The following is a 13,543-nucleotide window of genomic DNA, read 5'->3' as shown; positions in this document are numbered from 1 at the left end:
TCCAAATGACAGCTACCTGTTATAGGGCAGCCGTAGCACGATGAGTCTTCCTGTCCATTTCCCCTTTGGAATATTTGTGGGCCCCGAAGGGCAGGACAAGCCAGAGGGGAGGAGGAGCTCAGCCTCTTCATCCCCTCTTCAATCAAATCCCACCCCCACCCTTGCATTTTTGTGGCTCAGAAAGGGTTTCTGGGATTTATCCAGATTCCCAAACTATGGAACTCACACATCCCCATTTTTACTTTCTTTCTAATGCTGGAAGCAAAACTCAACATATGGAGGTCTAATCAACCCACATGTAGAATGAGTGACAAGTACAAACTCCTGCGCCAGGACCCAGTGCAAGCAAGCAAGCAAGCAAGGGATGTACAGATTTTACTAGAGAGAAATTGCCGTGCTTGGTTTTACCAGGAACTGAGCAGAAGATTACATCAGTGATTGAATGGGGGAGGGGGGGCACAGAGAGTGACGCTGGGGTGTGAATTTACACAGTTTACACAGAATTGGAACAATCGGGCTACTTTGTGCACAGAGGGGTTTTTTTCTATGCTGGTTTCTTGGCCCTTAACTAAGATGTCTTTCTAACAGTTAGGGGCCAACGGGGGGGGGGGGGGGGGGCTAGGGGGGGGAAGGTTTGGCCTTTGTTCCGCCTTTCCTTTTTTCTGAGGGAAAGAGTTCACTAAGGCCGAATTTGTAGACTCCATCTTGACTCGAATCTTCCTCTCCTTGCCCTGCCCCTGTGGCTCCGTGGCCAGCCTTGCCCTTTCCTAGCGAGGTTTCAGGTAGTCCTGCCACAGATCTGGGTGGAGGGTGGAGGGGGATGAAGGGAAGCCTCCGGGGGAGGGGGGGGCTGCTGGATGAAAGCAGGACAGGACAACACACGGAGCAGAAATGCTTTGATGGGATTTCAGTGACCCCTTGAAGTCTCCATCTGAAAAAGAAATAGGGTGAAGGAGTGGGAATCATCTTCTAAAGAACAGGTGTCAAACTTGCGGCCCTCCAGATGTTCATGAACTACAATTCCCATCAGCCCTTGCCAGTATAGCCAATGCTCATATTGGGAGGGACTGATGGGAATTGTAGTTCATGAACATCTGGAGGGCTGCAAGTTTGACACCCCTGAAGGGATGGTAGTCACACTGGAAGAAGTATGGGGTCGAAAGAGTCTAGCCCTGACCTCGTGAGATTGATCCAAACACCTTTGCAGTCAAAGAAAGCTGGGAAATATTAATTGGCGGGCTTTGCTCCTTCCTTCCTTCTTTCTCTGCCTGACCTAGATGTGCCTTCTTTAAATAGGACTGAGGCATGTCAGGGAAATCGTGTCAATTAGTTTTGTTTCACCTGAAAAATGTGGCTGAGGCTGCCAAGGCTTGCGTGAGGTCATAAATCACCATGGTGACACCTAGGAAATGTCTGGGAAGTGGGAGGGCTCTCAAGGTCACTTCTGGGTTGGAGGAGAATTATGCCAGTACCTTTCCCGTGCTGGTTGTGTCCACCAAGAACATGGCGTCATCTGGACCCGTGAGAAGGAAGTACTCAAGACATTCCACCAGACCAAGAATTTCCACCCCACCATCAGCCTGAGCTGGACAGGTTCATTTTCTGGACACACACACACACTCACACCCCGCCATACAACTACATGGTGTATATATTACCACCATAGTCTTACAAAACCCCACTACCAATCATTGGTACCACTCAGCACACACCACACAGTCCATTGCTCATTGTCAAGAACAGTTGCTCCAGGTTCTTGGCTTCCTTCTGATTCCAGATAGGATTATTTTAGCTCCTTGGGCAGAGACTCTCAGGTGTTCTTGGAAACACACACCTACAACCACCACCAAGCAGATAAACAGATTGCCAAGGACAGACTAGTGCCCCGAAAAAGCCAACGACACTATTGGTTGTTATCTGCAGCTCATCCCTCAAGCCAGCCTTGACAACCCAGTGATCGGCAGCCCCCCCACCTCCAATCATCATGTCTTTCTTCCATAGGCTTCATGTTCCCTGATGCTAGACCAGTGATGGCGAACCTATGGCACGGGTGCCAGAGGTGGCACTCACAGCCCTCTCTGTGGGCACGCGCACACAGAGTTCGTCATGTGGGGGGCGGAAAATCACCCCCTCACACACACACATCCAGAGCTGTTACTGGAGTCACGCTGGAGCACGATAAATCTGCGTTGCACACATGATGAGCTTAGGAAGGACTCAGCCGGCCCGGAGTCTGTGCTCGGGTGGCTGCTGCTGCAGAGAGGGTGGGGGAGTGCAGAGGAGACAGAAAGATGCCTAGAAGAAGGCAGCACAAGAGTGAAGATGTAGCGGGTAGGACTTGCACACGGAGGCTAGAGCAGGCTGGCCCCTGCTCGAGCAGGTGGGGCGGAGGAAGAGGGAGCCAACCGGTTTTTTCTAAACTAAAACCTCAGTATTCAGGTTAAATTGCCAGGTTGGCCCTTTGCGATAATTGAGTGTCATTTGGGTTGCAATTTGGGCACTTGGTCTCAAAAAGGTTCGCCATCACTGTGCTAGATGAAAAGGGCTTCTTGCCAACAGCACAGGGCATCCAACAGACCCACATAGGAAGAAGGGGCCAGAGTTTTCAAGAAACCCTGATGCCCGCTTTGTCCCTGCACGCACCCAGGCGGTGCTATCGTCGGGTCTAATAGACATCAGCAACACCTGGTTCTGGTGGACTTTCCAGGCTGTGTGGCCGTGGCCTGGTGGATCCACCAGACCACGGCCACACAGCCCGGAAAACTCACCAGAACCAGTTGAATCCGGCCGTGAAAGCCTTCAACAATACATCAGCAACACCATTTCCTGCTCATGCCAACCATGCTTTTCTTCTCCTTACAGAGGACAAACAGGACAGTTTTTACAGAAACAAAACCAATGGGATAAACCTGACAATGGAAAGAGCATCACTCAGAAATCAGCAGAACATTTCAGGTGCCCAGGGTGCATTGCTGCGGCTGACCTAAAAGTCTCCCTGCTTCATCCAGAGAACTTCAAAGGGGGACTTCAGTGTGAACTGCTGAATGGGAATTCATGAAGAGGTCTGACAGGATCTCCTCCACCCCCTCGAGGATGAACCAGGGTACGGAATTCCTTAGTCTTGATCAAGCTTGGACTCCGCAGCAATTCCAGGGTTAGCCGGTTAAGCAAAACTAGAGAAATGACCTATTGCTGCTAGTGAGTTTGTTCATTTACTCTCTTTCTCCTCAATGGGAGCTCAGTGTTCTTATGTGTAGCCAACTTGTTTCTTGAAACTCCGGAGGCAAGGTGCATTGGGACAGCCTCCCATTTCAGGTCCTGGCAGAAGCAGAAGCTCCAAAGGTCTGAATACTGGGACCAGGAAGGAAAAACATGAGATGCTCGAAGTAGCTGTCCCTGGGGCTCCTTGGGATTCACTCTGTCCAGAGAGGAGTTGCCTGGAAGAGCTTTGGCCAGATAGTGCTTGGGACCCAATTCCCCAGATAAAGCACGCGAAGCCTGCGGCTACTTTGCTCCTAGGAATGCAGCAGTGTCCTTGTAACCCCCATGCTCAGAATGGGTTGACCCAGAAAGGGGTGGAGACTCAAAGCAGCAGAAGGCTGCAGACCTCATGTAGTTTGGAAGAGACGAGGCTACCTGACTTGGATCTTGATTGGTATAAGCCCTTAACACCTTGTTAAGGTAACTCCAATGTTGTTGGGAACTAGCGGGAAGGTAGTTGTTTGTTTTTGCTATGTTGTAAATGTTGGCGTTTATTGTTTCAGGGTTTCTTTTTGTGTTTATAATGGGTGAGAGTTCTCCTGGAAACCTTCATCATGTTGAATCCTGTTCATCAAGCCCTTGGAGTCTTCAGGAGCCAACCCACTCGCAAAGAAGAATTGGACTTGGCAATATCAGAAGACTGTAACTAGAAGGACTTGAAATGCGACCTGAACAGGACCTTGAAGTGTGATGTTAAATGTTGATGTTTGACGTTCTATGTTAAGAAAGTAAACCATTTTGTTTTTAAAATTTGTTGTTGCAAACTCATTCCAGGTTCTGCCCCACAGAACCCACAGGTAGAGGTTACATCCTGACTCCAGCCGTGACCACCTTTGTGCCAAAGCAGATGATCCTGTGCAGCTCCATGGATCACTGTGAGCTGGACCAAGAGGCACGGACAAAAGGTGAGGCAGAGTATGCCAAGAGGGCACAGAATGCGAGGGGAAGACTGGGAGCAGCTGGAGGAGCAGGAGGAAGCCCTGGCAGAGGAGAAGCCATCAACAGTCAGCAAAGAGAAGGAAACACTGACACGTCTGCCCTGCAAGTGAGTCTTGGCACAGCAGTGTGGCCATGGAAGCAGTGGCAGTTGGGACTTGGGGGTTGCTTGTGACCGCCGGCATGGTGACCAATTTCAATCCCTTGCAACCCACCATCCAGATGCTTCCACAACTGGCAGGGCAGCCACCTCGTTTGTAACCCATTAGGTTCTCAAACACACTTGCAGGGGCTGCTTGGAGCCCAATCCGTGGCAGCTGCCACGCACCCGTTCTCTCGCTGCTTGGGAAGGAACATGGCAGCAGGGGACCGAAACAGCTCTGCCGTGGATCACGGAAGACCTGTTAAGTGACAGCGCAAAATTATTCCAGCAACTCAAGTATTCTCGGACTGTTTCCTCACTTGAGATGACAAGGTGCTAATTCATGCCAGCAGACCCCTTTTGCTCACTTGAGCTCCCTGCACAGAGAAGACCGCGATGGCTGGCACGGGACGGGACGGGACGGGCAGCGAGTGGCAGCCTGCTGCAGGGGCCCTTGTGCTGAGCGTGTTGTCCGATGCCCAGCTGGCCGCAGGGACTGGGGGAAACCGAAGCCTTGGGAGGAAGCAGAGGCCCGCACAGGCAGGGGCTCTGAGAGCGCTCCTTGGGAGCCCATCGCTTCTTCCCTTCTCACCTCTGAACCTCCACGTGCTCTGCTCCAAAGGGAACCAGCCCACGTAAACCCTCACCCCGAGATCTTCTCACCCCTTTCAACACACAGGCGACACAACAGTGGCTCCCCCTTGGCTCTCAGGACACAGCCCCCCACCACCACACACACACATGCACACACTCATATGAACAAACTCACACCTCTTTCTTAGCATGAGGTTTACTGCAAATTCAAAATACCTTCTCACTGAAAGCACAAGTATGTATTTCACAAATAAAACATGACCTAGCTGTTTTAGCTATATGGAAGGGTATTGGAAGGGAGGGAGGAAGGAAGGAAGGAAGGAAGGAAGGAAGGAAGGAAGGAAGGAAGGAAGGAAGGAAGGAAGGAAGGAAGGAAGGAAGGAAGGAAGGAAGGAAGGAAGGGAGGGAGGGAGGGGAAGAGGAAGAGGAAGGGAGGAAGGAGGGAGAGGGAGAGGACAGTTGGAGAGGAGGAGAGGAGACAGACGGAGGAATGAGAGAATTGAGAGAGACTGGAGAGGGAGACGGAGAGAGAGCCGAGGAGGGGCCGGAGGAGATAGTATGTTCTAGCTGCTACTACAAGGAAGAACTCAAAACATCAGTGGCAGACTTCTTTGCTTGAGAGGCATCCGTGGTCTGTTGCTGGGGTGTATTTACAGAAAAGCACTGGAATTGCACCCCCCCAACATCTGACACCGCTGGGCACCCTGAATCAGCAGAGGTGCAGCAGGGGCCGTGTCACTTCTGTCTTGTTCCATCTAAAAAGGTGACGGTAGTTGTCTCCTGTGCAAGAACCGGGTCATTCCTGATGCCCTGGGTGACGTCTCATCACAATGCTGACCAGACAGACTGCTTTCTTTTTACTGGCTGGTTTCCCACGGCCTCCCCCAATGGTATTCAACGTTTGCTGCAGGGGGAACCTGAACTGGCTGGAAAGGAGGTACAAGAATGGCTCACATCAACAAAGTTACATCCCTGCAATTCCTGGTCGTTGGGCTACCAGAGATGGGATTCTGTACAGCACAAATATAACATCTTCAAGATGTTATAAATAGCATTTGAGGGAAGAACTTCACACTAGTCTCTTCCCCAAAACAATTTTTTTAGTATAGACAAGCCTTTATTGGCATTCCAAAATACAATAAAACAATTGTCCATAAGAGACAGATAGATACAGCAGCCGTTCAGAGGCTTATCAATAGTTTAGTCCAAATGGACTCATCAAAAGTGCCATTCCTAGACACCTCTCCACAGACCAGACTGAAAACCCACCAACAGAGCCCAGGCATCACAACAGCATACAGTATCAACACTCCACTATAAAACACAGAGTTTGTTAGAGTGGCACCTAACACAGAACAAGGGATAGGGGGCGAGGAAATGGGCAAACAATTGATTTGACTCCCCAAAACAATTTAAGCCCATGATATTCCTGTCAAGTTTTCCAAAAATTGCTAAACCAGAAATCATTTTTGCAAAACCCCAGGTTGAAGATGCTCCTGCGTGAACACGACCGGCAGGAGACGCTTCGTGCTCCCGGGCGGCCTGCTGAGTGCCCCCTCCCCCTGCTCCCACCATTTTACTTTCATGCCTGTACACCACCCTGAGCCCTTTGGGGGAGGATGGTTTATAAATATAACAATAAATAAAAATAAAATAAAATGGCTGCTGCCATCTGCCACGTTGGGAAGATTCTGCCTGCCAGCCACTGCACGAGCATTCCTCCGGGCATGCTTTCTCCCCACGGCAGCAAGTGTGGCCACCATCTCACTCAAAGATCTACAGCTACACATTCCTTATTTTCCTGCCCATTGCAAGATAGTCCCCCTTTTTTTAAAAAAAAGTGTTTTGAAAATGTGTGGCCAATTGTATGGTGGGACAATCGGCGTGGCTGTGAGGGTTCACTTCCATCTGCCTTCGCAGCCACGCACGCGTTGTTAAAAAATGAACAAAATAAGGGCCTCCGTGTGAAGGCCCGAAAGCAACCTGCGTTGTTTCCATGGCCTCAGATCATTTCCTGAAGGCGTAGATGACACGCAGGTGGACAGAAAAAAGGAAAATGGTTCATGTACAACGACAGCAGCTTGTGATAAATATGTTATGTGGAATTCACCGGTACGAGACAAAAGGGAGGATGGGAGACTCTGGCAGAGGAAGAGGAAGAAGTGCCTAGCTCTACACCCGGGTAACAAAAATGAGGAACACACATACTGGATGGGGGAGACACTTCTGAACAGCATCTTGTGGTACAGGTGGACAGTAAGAGCACCCCCACCCCCTTGAAAAACAGCAGGCATTTCCACCATTTGGTGATGAGAAGGGGGCTGTTATCAGGTGACTGTGTCCTTTGCTTTCCAGCATCCTCTAGCTGAGCCGCCAGGGGGCGGAACTGAAGGCGCTGCCCCTTCCCTTGATCCTCCCTGGGGTGAAGGGTGGGCCGGCCCAGAGCAGGTTTGCCTTTCAGCTGTCACCCAGCAACAGGAAAGCTGCAAAATCTGAAAAGGGGGGGGGGGGCTGAACAGGAGGAAGTGAAACGTTCATTCAGCGCCAGAAGAGGCTGGTTGAGGGATCTGTTGCAGCAACGTCAGCAGCAAGCTTGTGAACTGCACAGAATGGTTTGTAACAGTGCGCCGAAAGACAGAGCGGCCCAGGTGACTTCTGCAACCAGGGTTGGAGATCCAATGTCTTGTCCTTTGGGCCTGAACATTCAAGACAACAAAAACCCACCTTTCCCCGCCAGGTACAGCAGAAGAAGGCCGGAGAAGCAGAAGAAAGTGAGCCTTGATCAGAAAAAGCCAGGAGAAACCAGAAGAAACCTTCTGGATTCACTGTTTGTTCTCAGCTGTAAGGAAACAGAACAGAGCTGTCCTTCTTGAACCCCATTCCAAGTCTCACGAGGTGGCTGGGGCACGTCACACTCTCTCAGCCAAGCCTCCCTTACAAGATCATCATAGAATCATAGAGTTGGAAGAGACCCCCAAGGGCCATCAAGTCCAACCCCCTGCCATGCAGGAACACACAATCAAAGCACTCCCGACATATGGTCATCCAGCCTCTGTTTAAAAACCTCCAAAGAAGGAGACTCCACCACTCTCCGAGGCAGTGAATTCCACTGTCGAACAGCCTTGATGGTCAGGAAGTTCTTCCTAATGTTTAGGTGGAATCTCTTTTCCCGCACCTTGAATCCATTACTCCATTATCCCAATCTCTGAGGCAGCAGAAAACAAGCTTGCTCCCTCTTCGACGTGACATCCCTTCAACTATTTAAACATAGCTAATGTCCCCCCTTGACCTTTGCTTCTTCGGATTAAAGATCCCCAACTCCCAAAGTCTCTCTTTGCAGGCCATGGAGTCCAGACCTTTTACCTTTGAGGGCAACCAAAGATGGTAAAAGGACAAAGTGTTTGTGTGTTTGTGTGTGAGGGGGGGATAACGTTTGCCAGTCTCAGCACCTTGGACACAGAGAACCCCGTTAACTCTTCCCATTACACAGTTCAACTTTAAAGTCCAGCAAATGGGGAGCAGCCAGGTGCCTGGATTGGGACCCCTCTGGGGACCACAGAGACCAAGACGGGGGGCATTGCCAGGGGAGCCACAATCCCGCGGAAGACCCCCAGCCCCATATCCAGGCCTGGGAAGAGTTGCTGTCCTCTCCGCCCCTTAACCAGACTTCCCATCTCTGAGAGTTGCCACACAGCCCCACCACCTCAGGCAATCAAACACACTGTCAGTAGACCAGGTCAATACTCTGTCTTGCGCATGTGTGTCTTGTTATGGCTCAGCGGTATGTAGATGCTGTTGAGATTCATAGACTTTTTGTAAAAGCATTACTGAAATCACAGCAGCTTTTTGTCATTATGTCTCTTCTCCATCAACACTCACACTACTGTCAAGTGAGGGCTCACAAGCGTCTGTCTTTGGTGGCTAAAAGGGGCCCTAATGCTTTCCAGAGTCGGGAAGCTGGGTTTTGGGCCACTGAAGGCAAGCAATAGAAGGCGCAGGGGCCACGACAATGGCAGACAGCCACTGGGAGACCTGCTGGGGAGCATCTGTGCTGCGCTGACCAGTTGGAGTCACTTACGGTGAGCTCGTAGGGCCGTGGTGGCGAACCTTTGGCACTCCAGATGTTATGGACTACAATTCCCATCAGCCCCTGCCAGCATGGCCAGCCCAGTGTGCATGCTGGCGAAGAACTGATAAACATGTAGTCCACTATCTGGAGTGCCATAGGTTTGACCACCACCATAAAGCTAGGGGTTTCGAGGCAAGAGGCTACCAGAGATGCTTGGCCATTACATGCCTGTGTGCAGCAACCCTGGGCCCAAGCACAATCCAGGGCTGACAGAAGTGCACTGCGCCCGCCAGCAAATGACCAGGCCCCGGAGAAGCCCCACCAGCCAGGACTGGGGGGAGGAAAGGCCATCTGAGCCAAGCCCGCAAAGAGCAGGAAGAAACGGTTTACGCGGGACGGTGGTGTCAGCTGGGGCAGCTGATCGCCGCCTGCCCAAAGAGAGCAGTAGGGCAACCGAGTGCCCTGCCAACCTGAGCACCGACCCGACCCGAAAACCCGCTCCAGGAAAGAGGGAGCTGAAATGCAACCCCTCCGTCGGGGAGGGGATGATGCCGGGGGGGGGGCGGCATTGAGTCAGAAGAGGACCCCTCCACTGAGGACACTTCCAAGACCGAGATCGGGTCTGAACTGGCGGGAAATGACTGTGACCTGGTCTAACTAGCGCCAACGGCCAGGTCGAGCAATTGGGTGCTAAGGATCGGGTGAGCAGCACCCTCCCTCGATCCTCAGCACCTGATTGCTTGATCCATTCCATTCCTTGGGGAAATGGGAGAGGGACTAACTACCGCTGGAATGAAGGGGACAGCAAAAGCCACGTTCAACCAGGGCACAAGCATCCAATCTAAAGGTCATAAAGTGTCAAACCTGCAGCCCTCCAAGATGGTAGCAGACTACCAGTTCCCATCACCCCCTGCCAGCATCTATGCAGGCAGGGGATGATAAGAACTGTAATCCATAACATCTGGAGAACCTAAAGTTTGACACCTATGCCGTTAACTGATCAACAGCACAGAATCTGTTGTGTGCTTCAAGGTTAAGAGACCCTGGCACGTTCCCAAGCCGAAAGGCTCCCGGGGAGCTCTGCTCTGGTGCATGGCGGAAAAGAAGCCCCTCCTCCCTGCCAGCCACACTCCAGAGCGTTTTCTGGAAGGCCCGCAGGCAGGTGCAGGTGCCACATCAATATGTCAGGGCTCCAGTGACGAGCTCATCATATTTTCTGCTTGCATTCCACTGTCCGGATGGATTAGCAAAATGGATGCTTCCCAAAGCCCTTCGCCAGAGCCCGGCCTTCCTGTCAAATAACAAACGCATCAGCTTTTATGCAGCTTATGGTGGTGATTCATCGTGGAAATTCCTCATTAGCACTTGGGCACATACATGGAGGAGGACGAAAACTTCAGAATTATGACTAACGATGTGCAAATCAGGTAACATCTACATCAGACTGAGACATTTTTCAGAGTATCGGCAGCCGGCAAGCGGCACGGCTTCCCTACAGAGAAGACAAGAGCCAACCAGCGTTTGTCTTCGGCTGAAGTTCTTCTGCTCAGGCGTATTCTCAAAAGGGCCACCTGTGGCTGGACAGAACTGGCATTAATTTGGAAGAGGGGCACAAGACTTCCAAAGTGGTGGTCAAAATGCGGAATCCTTGAGCAAAGCTGCTCCAAATAAGACAAGAGGAGTGATGACCACACTTCAAAAGTAAATTTAACTTTATCAGTTTTGACCATGACTTGGATAGGGCCTAGGGGTCTGCCACCTGCGGCTCCCTGGATGTTCATGGACTACAATTCCCATCAGCCCCTGCCAATTGGCCATGCTGGCAGGGGCTGATGGGAACTGTAGTCCATGAACATCTTGAGAGCCACAGGTTGCAGACCCCTTCTCACCAGATCTTGGAAGCTAAGCAAAGTCACCCTGGTTAGTACCTGTATGGGAGACCACCGAGACAAACCAGGGTTACGATGCAGAGGCAGGCAATGGTAAACCACTTCCATTCGACTCTTGCCTTGGATTGTCATCATCTGGCTGTGACATGAGAGCACTCTACACATGCCCATGCGCATCAGTTGGGAGATCAAGGCTCTGGAATGATGAGACCTCTTCCAGAAACCATCTCTGATGTGTAGTTAGGATTCCCTCGCGCCACCGACCCCGATCTGCCCAGCAGGGATCATGCAGCTGTGAAATATCCCACGTGTTTATTGACCAGCATCAGAGCCAGGGGCCTGGGCCCAAGGCAGGCGGAGGCGGTTGCTGACTCCCGGGTGGCAGCAAGACGTCTGCGCCTCTGAGAGCTGCTTTGGCAGGCTGCACCACCACAGGCAGAGCAGGCCCCGTTCCTGCAGGCTCACTCACGAGACGTAATTTCCACGCTTTAGCCCTGGAAAATGGAATAAGAGCAGAAGGAATTAAACTGCAGCTGTAAATGTGCCCCAAAGGCAACTCTCGAGTACGTTTTACACTTGGAATACCTTATGCGGCGATGGCGATATGGTTAACTGAAACGGAACATTCTAATCTTGGAGGGCTAGGGTTTGATTCCCCGCTCTGCTGCCTGAGCTGTGGAGGCTTATCTGGGGAATTCAGATTAACCTGTGCACTCCCACACATGCCAGCTGGGTGACCTTGGGCTAGTCACAACTCTTTGGAGGTCTCTCAGCCCCAACCACCGCACGGGGTCTTTGTTGTGAGGGGGGAAGGGCAAGGAGATTGTAAGCCCCTTTGAGTCTCCTACGGGAGAGAAAGGGGGGATATAAATCCAAACTCTTTTTCTTCTTCTACAGTTCTGGCCACTGCACCGGAAAAGGGATATTGCAGAGCTTGTGAAGTTTGCAGAATAGAGCAACCCAAACGCTCAGGGGGTAGAGCAGCTCAGGGGGTAGAGCAGCTACCCTGTGAGGACCCGTTTACATGCGTAGGGTTGCTTAGCCTAGAACAGAAGAGAGTAGGAGAGGCACGAAAAAGATTTATTAAATTATGCTTGGCATGGAGAGAAGGGGCAGTTTCTCCTTCTCCCATAATATGAGAACCCAAAAGCCATCCTCTGAAGCGGAACGGTTGGAGTTTTTGGACAGACATAAGGAACTATTTCTGCCACGGAATATGTCAAGTCAAGTTGAGTCGAGACAACCTTTATTGGCGTATCAGCATAAAGACAAACGAGGGGGGAGGGGAAGTCGTACGTAATATAACTGAGTTTGAGAATTGGCTGCAGTGCTACAGAACTCCTACTCTATGTTTAAAGACGCATCACGATGGTGAGAGGTAGAAATTTGGCTGTTGTCTCCGTTATATTAGCAACCTCATTATTCAACAGGTATAATTTTTTTTGTTGGTCTGACAAACTTTTTTTCTTTGCCAGAACCTGTTGCAAAAGATTTAATCTGGTTGTCTTAAAGAGAGGTAAGTGCAAAAGCAGGTGTTCGAGCAATTCCACGCAGTTCATGGTGCTCTTGCAAACTCTCTCATGATGGGGAATTTTCAGCTGTCTGCCTTGTAACCAGGCTGATGGGAGCGCTACATCTTGCCCAAGTAAAGGCTCGGCGCTGATTGGCCTCTGATTGCCATACAAGCTACCTAGGGGTAGATTCCAAGGTAGAGTGGGGAACAGAACTTAGTGGCTTCTCTGGTTGGATTCTGGCACTCTTGGTCAATCAACCTCCTTTTCAAGCTCTGAAGGATTTCATTGGCTGGGAACATTGCCAAAGCCTCGAGTGACCAACCTAGAGTATTTTGGTCTCTATGCAGGGCAGGCAAAGCTTCATACATTAAACTTGGGACCTCCAGGTTGAAGCATAAACATACCCACAACTTTAAGGCCACTAATCATGCCCTGGTTTCAAGAAGATGTTGGCCAGCAGTATATGGCACACAATGGGGTGTGTGTGTGTTGCGGGGGGTGGGGGGGTTATATAAGATGGGCCTTGGGTCTGATCCAGCAGTCTTCTTCTGAAGTTCTTAGCACTGTGGAGGCCAGCCCTTCCAGAAAGCTTTATTCAGAACCATACGCATTCTATGGGCAATTAAAGAGGAATGGGCAAATGGCAGCCGCAGGAACCACTACTGCACAGGTGTCAAACTTGTGGCCCTCCAAATGTTATGGACTACAGTTCCCATCATCATTTGCCAGCATCATGCTGATGGGGATTATGGGAACTGTAGTCCATAACATCTGGAGGGCCACGAGTTTGACACCTATGCACTACTGCATGGATGCTGGAAGGAAAATATCGTGTTTATCAAATTAAGCCAGACTGGGATATGTGAACTGGGTTTGCAGATTCGCAATGGAATTATGTTTTCAGGGACATACCATGGACAGGAGTACATACTAGCCCAAGTACTGTGATACTTCTGGAAAACATGTTGAGAGAGCAAGATAAACACAGGAGGCAGAAGTCGTCTTTGGGGGCTGTCATTTGGGTTTGATGGCAGGGCAGGCTTCTGCGGGTCCGTCGGCACTAGCAGAGGAAGGAAGGAAGGCTGCCGGAAACAGGAACGAAGCCAGGGGCAGGTAGGGCGAGCAGAGTCAGGCCCAC

The sequence above is a fragment of the Sphaerodactylus townsendi genome, linkage group LG17 (assembly GCF_021028975.2).
Source record: "Sphaerodactylus townsendi isolate TG3544 linkage group LG17, MPM_Stown_v2.3, whole genome shotgun sequence".
Taxonomy (NCBI): domain Eukaryota; kingdom Metazoa; phylum Chordata; class Lepidosauria; order Squamata; family Sphaerodactylidae; genus Sphaerodactylus; species Sphaerodactylus townsendi.
Note: the sequence above shows the minus strand (reverse complement) of the source record.